The following is a 7,035-nucleotide window of genomic DNA, read 5'->3' as shown; positions in this document are numbered from 1 at the left end:
TACCATCTTTCTAAATTCCATATATATGCATTAGTATACTGTATTGGTGTTTTTCTTTCTGGCTTACTTCACTCTGTATAATCGGCTCCAGTTTCATCCACCTCATTAGAACTGATTCAAATGTATTCTTTTTAATGACTGAGTAATATTCCATTGGTATATGTACCACAGCTTTATCCATTTGTCTGCTGATGGACATCTAGGTTGCTTCCATTTCCTGGCTAAAAATATGGAACGCTTCACGAATTTGCATGTCATCCTTGTGCAGGGGCCATGCTAATCTTCTCTCTATCGTTCAAATTTTAGTATATGTGCTGCCAAAGCGAGCACGGCAGACAGACTTTAGTGTAGATTCTGATCTCCCCAGTTTGTAACCTTAATCAAGTGATTTATTTGTTCCTTATTCAGTTTCCTTACTGTAAATGAGGATAATAGCCACCTCCAAATTTGTTGTGAGATTAAATAAAATGAACTACTTAATTTTTGTGAACACTGTAAGCTGAAAACTTTTAATTTTCTTCTTCCTATTTCATTTCTCTGGAGAAGGCAATGGCACCCCACTCCAGTACTCTTGCCTGGAAAATCCCATGGATGGAGGAGCCTGGTGGGCTGCAGACCATGGGGTCGAGAAGAGTTGGACACGACAGAGCGACTTCACTTTCACTTTTCCCTTTCACGCATTGGAGAAGGAAATGGCAACCCACTCCAGTGTTCTTGCCTGGACAATCCCAGGGACGGGGGAGCCTGGTGGGCCGCTGTCTATGGGGTCGCACAGAGTCAGACACGACTGAAGCGACTTAGCAGCATTTCATTTCTCATTTCTGTTTCTGATGTTTTTATAGATTTTCAAACTAGGTCAAGGTACCAAATGATCCAGTCCATTCAAATCCAAGTGCACAAACTTTTCTTCTTCATAGATTCATGTATGTTTTCATCTGAGGGAACATTTCTTAAGTGGGCAAATCCTACTCCAAGAAGTTTCAAAGTTGTAAGGATTTTTCTTTTATTTTCTCACACTTACTTCATTTAAATCCTGAATAATTTCTCCCCATTTTGTTCTGTTATTAAGCAGTGTAAGGGACAATATTGTTAGGGGAGCAAATAGAAGAGTAAAGGTTAACAAGAACATGAGGTATAATGGGAGCTGCTTTCGTTTTGTAGAAATATTAGTTACTCTCCTGAAATTTTATTTTTTTAATTTTATATATTTTAATTGAGCTATAGTTGATTTACAATGTATTAATTTCTGGTGTATAGCAAACTGATTCAGATATATATATATATATATATATATATATATTCAGATTCTTTTCCATTATAAGCTATTATACCAGTTTAGTTTCCTGTACTATACAGTGCATGCTTAGTCACTTCAGTTGCATCCGACTCTCTGCAACCCCATGGACCATGGCCCACCAGGCTCCTCTGTCCATGGGATTGTCCAGGCAAGAATACTGGAGTGGGTTGCCATTTCCTTCTCCAGTGATAAAACATGAAGTGAAAAAAAAAAAAAAAAAAACAAACATGAAGTGAGTGAAGTCCATCAGTCGTGTCTGACTCTTTGTGACCCCCTGGACTGCAGCCTACCAGGCTCCTCCGTCCATGGGATTTTCCAGGCAAGAATACTGGAGTGGGGTGCCATTGCCTTCTCCAATATACAGTAGGACCTTATTATTTATCTGTTTTATGTAAAGTAATGTAGATCTGTTAATCCCACTCTTGTAATTTGTGCCTCCCACCCCTTTTTTGGTAACCATAAATTTGTTTTCTATATCTGACAGTCTCTTTTGTAAATAAGTTTATTTGTATCATTTTTTAAAGATTCTACCTGTGATACCATGTTATGTTTGTCTTTGTCTGACTTCACTACTTATATGATAATCTGTGGGTCCATGCATGTTGCTGCAAATGGCATTATTTCATTCGTTTTTGTGGCTGAGTAATATTCCATTGTATATATACCACACCTTGTTTATCCATTCATCGGGCAATATACATTTAGGTTGCTTCCATGTCCTGGCTGTTGTCAATAGTGCTACAGTGAACATTGGGCGCATGTATTATATCTTTTCAAATTAGAGTCATTTTCTGAATACATGCCTAGAAATGGGATCATTGGATCATATGATAACTGTTTTTAGTTTTTTAAGGAGCCTCTGCACTGTTCTCCATAGTGGTTGCACCAATTTAAATTCCCACTAACAATGTAGGAGGGCTTCTTCTGGAATTTTAGAGTCCAAAAGCATGACTGGAATTGAGTCACTGCATTGGTGTAATGTATCATTTTGACCAAATGCTGAACTCCCAGGTTTATTACTTCTCACTCTGGCAATACTTTATAAAATACCTGTCCTCTTCTCCAGTTCACACCAGAGTCTTGATACTTTTCCTTTCAGTTAAAAAATATCCTGTGAGGAATAGATGTGTTGGAGTTGTGAAGCATGCAGTGAATTCCTGTGGAATTCGTTCAGAGAGATTTTCATATTCTGCCATCATTTGTTCTATGAAAATGTATGAAATTTCTGAAGTGGAAATAAAAACATGAACAAGAGAGCTTCTACCTACCCCAGATTCACAGGTGGATAGGAAGGGGAGAGCTACAAACAGCCACAACCTCCATTTATGTATTGCTGTTCTTTTTTTCCTATGTAAGCCTAAAGATCTCTATTTAATCTCATGCACATTGTCTGGTATGGCAGGCACATTTAGTTCATTCCCTGAAAACCATTTTTAATCCTTTTTCTCACTGGCTTCCACTGTGGAAGCTAAAAAACCCTGTGAGTTACTTCCCTGTTCTTCCTTGTCAATGAAATATAAAGGAAATTCATCTGGGGCTTCTTGGAAAGTTTGTACTTTCTGATAAAAGGAGTGAAGTGCATGAGGGGAAAGAGTGATTTGGGTTTAATTTCTGTCACATCCTGCCTTTGTTTTCTTGTTACTGTGATACTTGGAGCTAGGAAGCAGTCATGAAGCAAATAGCCAAGGGACCATATCCCATATGCTAAGTATAGTAGAACTTAACAATAGAGAGAGCCTAGATCTTTGGTCACATGGGTGAGCCACCAAACCAACCTGGCATTGCTCTTCCTCCAGTGGTTTATGTCACTGTAGCTTTTTTATCGTTGTTGTTCCTGATATCACTGTTACTTACTTCCCAAAGCATTCCTCATTGATAGATCTGGAAAGAGTGATCTATCATACCATTAGCATTTTAGTTTTAGTCAGCTTAATTTCTCAAACCTTGTAGGGCCTGAGTACATTTTGAATGTACTTAGTGGGTAGAACATGAAAAAGACAAAAAGTGAGTACCACACGAGGGAAAGTTTTTGAGCACTGGGGAAGAAACATTACTTTAGCAACAAAGAGAAGAAAAAGGGAATGCAGAGTACAAATTTTGCCTCTGCAGTTGCACCTGGGGTGATCCTCGGTACAACATTTAAGGAGAAATGTAGTGTTTGGTTGGTAATTTGTTCTGTGCTGTGTAATACAGTACTTAACACATGAACCATGGCCATCAATTTTTCACGATCTCAATATTTTTGAGTTTTTTTTAAATTGAAGTATAGTTGATTTGGGCTTCCCTGGTGGCTCAGATGGTAAAGGATCTGCCTTCAATGTGGGCGACCTGGGTTCAATCCCTGGGTTGGGAAGATCCCCTGGGAAAGGACATGGCTACCCACTCCGGTATTCTTGCCTGGAGAATCCCATGGACAGAGTAGCCTGGCGGGCTATATAGTCCATGGGATCACAAAGAGTTTGACATGACTGAGCAACTGACACTTTTATACTTTCACTTCATAGTTGATTTACAATGCTGTGTTAGTTTCTGCTGTACAGCAAAGTCAGTCAGTTATACATATGCATATATCCCCTCTTTTTTAAGATTCTTTTCCCATATAGATCATTACAGAGGATTGAGAAGAGTTCTCTGTGCTATACACTAGGTCCTTGTTATCTATTTCATATATAGCAGTGTGTATATGTTAAACCCAACCTAATTGACCCCCTCTTTTTCCCCTTTGGTAACTGTAAATGTGTTTTCTATGTCTGTGAGTCTATTTTCTAAATAAATTCTTTTGTATCATATTTTCGATTCTACATATAGGTGATATCATATTGTATTCATCTTTGTCCGATTTAACTTTACTCAGTATGACAATCTCTGGGTTCAGATTTTTGAGTTTTTAAGATGTGTTTACCCAATGCTTGTTTTAAATCCTCAGGGAATGCCATTATAGACAGGTGGGAACTTCAAAAATGTACGTTTCTCAATAGATTGAGTTACATGTATCTTTCTCTTGCCTTTCAGCCTTCTCCCTACATAAACACCAACCATGCCTTTGAATGCCCTCTTGCTCTTAGATGAGTCATGTGCTGATGTGACCCTTCCTGTCATCATCTCTTCTATGCTGTTGGTCACTTAGAGCAAACCTAACAAATGTAAATTTGAAAGATACCTCTGTACTGTGTGTATGTGTTTTACAGGAATAATTACTTGCTCAAAGTATTTTCATAAGAGCTCTCTTAGGTAGGAAGACTATTGTTTAATAACACATATTTGAATTACAGTTGACCCTTGAACAATGTGAAATTGAACTGTTCAGGTCCATTTAACAGGCAGGTGTTTCTCAATAGTAAATTCTAGAATACTACACAATCTGTGGTTGGATGAATCCACGGTGTGGAGGAAACATGGTTATGGAGGCCTGGCAAGCTATATGCAGATTAACCTCCATGTTATTCAAGGGTCAACTGTAGTACATTTTCAGAAACACTCACCGTGTAAAGCAGAGTAGATCTTTATTAACTTTTACCTTTTTGAAGTTTTTGTATATGCATTCAGTTATCAGAAGCTGTGCTTGAAATTCCAGATATAGGTACAACTGGGAAGTATTTGATGCTTGGGAATCCCTGGCGGCTCAGTGGTAAAGAATTTGCCTGCAATGCAGAGGACGCAAGCTCTATCCCTGGGTCAGGAAGATACCCTGGAGGAGGAAATGGCAACCCAGTCCACTATTCTTGCCTGGAAAATTCCATGGACAGAGGAGCCTTGTGGGCTACAGTCCATGGGGCTGCAAAGAGTCAGACATGACTTAGCAACTATACCACCACGACCATGTAATGCTTTTCTATTTAAGAAATTCAGACCAATGTGTTGGTTTTTAGGTGGCTCTAAAAATGATGGAGATTACCTTTAATGTGTGATGTGTATTCAGTTGGTTGTCATAGAATAGCTTACTCAATAATAATTTTTATTACAAAAATTAGTAAAGTACTAAATATTGGCTTTTGACTAAATGAAATAAGTACTTTTCCTGAGATCTTTTTAGGCTATGGAAGTGTAAAGATATTTGCAAACATACCTTGGATTTATGTGTTACTTTTTATGTGTATTGAAGTTTTTGAATAGTGGTACATATGATGGGTACTATCCATCCAGTGTGTACTACTAATTTTACTTTTTAGTAATTACCATAATTGATTCTGAGGCAAAGAGCTTGAGGAGAACAATAACAATGGAAGAAATTGAGTAGCTATAGATTGATTTGATCTTAGAGGACAGAAAGAATTTCATAGCATAAAAATAAGTCTTGGACAAGAAAATGGTTTATGACTAATTAAAAATTTAAAAGTTTGAAACATAAATATATACCCAAGAAAAGTGGCATCTAAGTAAGAGGTCAAGTTGTCTTCTTACTAAATATGTGTTAAGATGTGAAAGTAAATACAAATTCCCAATCTTAGAACTTTTGGAAATAGAGAGTTGGGATTCACTAGAATGGTTACAGGAGAGCAGTGGGATAAGAGTTAGATTACAGCAATTTGAGAAGTGACTGGGAGGTAGGTTGGACACACAGTGTAGCCAAGCGTTTCAATAAATTCAGTAAATGTGATGAAGATACAGACTGTATAGTAGATTGACAACAATGCGTATGTATTTTAGACTTGTTTATAGGCTAAGGCTTTAGGAATAAGTGAAATTGGAGTTTCAAGACAAAGAAGAGCATGTTTGCAGGAACAAGGAGATGGAGGAGGGATGAAGGGATAAGGGAGAGGAAGAAGACATGAAGGTACTAGATTTGAAAAAGGATGAAGGTTGGAAGCAACCTAAATGTCTCAACAGATGAATGGATAAAAAACATGCATATATATACATACAATGGAATAGTACTTAACCATAGAAAAGAATGAAATACCATTTGCAGCAACATGGATGAACCTAGAGATTATCACGGAGAAGACAATGGCAAACCACTCCAGTACTCTTGCCTGGAGAATCCCATGGACAGAGGAGCCTGGTAGGCTATAGTCCAGGGGGTCGCGAAGAGTCAGACACGACTGAGGGACTTCACTTTCACTTTTCACTTTCATGCATTGGAGAAAGAAATGGCAACCCACACCAGAATTCTTGCCTGGAAAATCCCAGGGACGGGGGAGCCTGGTGGGCTGTCGTCTATGGGGTCGCACAGAGTCGGACATGACTGAAGCTACTTAGCAGCAGCAGCAGCAGCAGCAGAGATTATCATACTAGGTGAAGTCAGGCATATGATATCACTTATAGGTGGAATCTAAACTATGATGGCAAAATAATTTATCTATGAAACAGAAACAGACTCACAGGCATAAAGAACAGATTCGTGGTTACCAAGAGGGAAAGGGGCTGCTGCTGCTGCTAAGTCACTTCAGTCGTGTCTGACTCTGTGCGACCCCAGAGATGGGAGCCCACCAGGCTCCCCCCGTCCCTGGGATTCTCCAGCCAAGAACACTGGAGTGGGTTGCCATTTCCTTCTCCAATGCATGAAAGTGAAAAGTGAAAGTGAAGTCTCTCAGTCGTGTCTGACTCTTAGCGACCCCATGGACTGCAGCCTACTAGGCTCCTCCATCCATGGAATTTTCCAGGCAAGAGTACTGGAGTGGGGAGAGGGATAAAGTAGAAGTTTGGGATTATCAGATACAAATTACTAGATATAAGATAGATAAACAACAATGTCCTACTATATAGCACAAGGAACTATATACAGTAACTTGTAATAA

General features: G+C 38.8%; 1 non-coding gene across 1 annotated transcript; it reads right to left on the bottom strand.

Moving 5' to 3' along the window:
* Nucleotides 1-223: 223 nt before the first annotated feature.
* LOC138986593 (U6 spliceosomal RNA) lies at nt 224-330 on the bottom strand. The gene has a single exon (XR_011463397.1). It is a non-coding gene; the product is annotated as a U6 spliceosomal RNA (small nuclear RNA).
* Nucleotides 331-7,035: the final 6,705 nt, after the last annotated feature.

The sequence above is a fragment of the Bos mutus genome, chromosome X (genome assembly GCF_027580195.1).
Source record: "Bos mutus isolate GX-2022 chromosome X, NWIPB_WYAK_1.1, whole genome shotgun sequence".
Taxonomy (NCBI): domain Eukaryota; kingdom Metazoa; phylum Chordata; class Mammalia; order Artiodactyla; family Bovidae; genus Bos; species Bos mutus.
The sequence above is the reverse complement of the archived record's forward strand: the minus strand, read 5'-3'. Positions and strand labels throughout refer to the sequence as shown.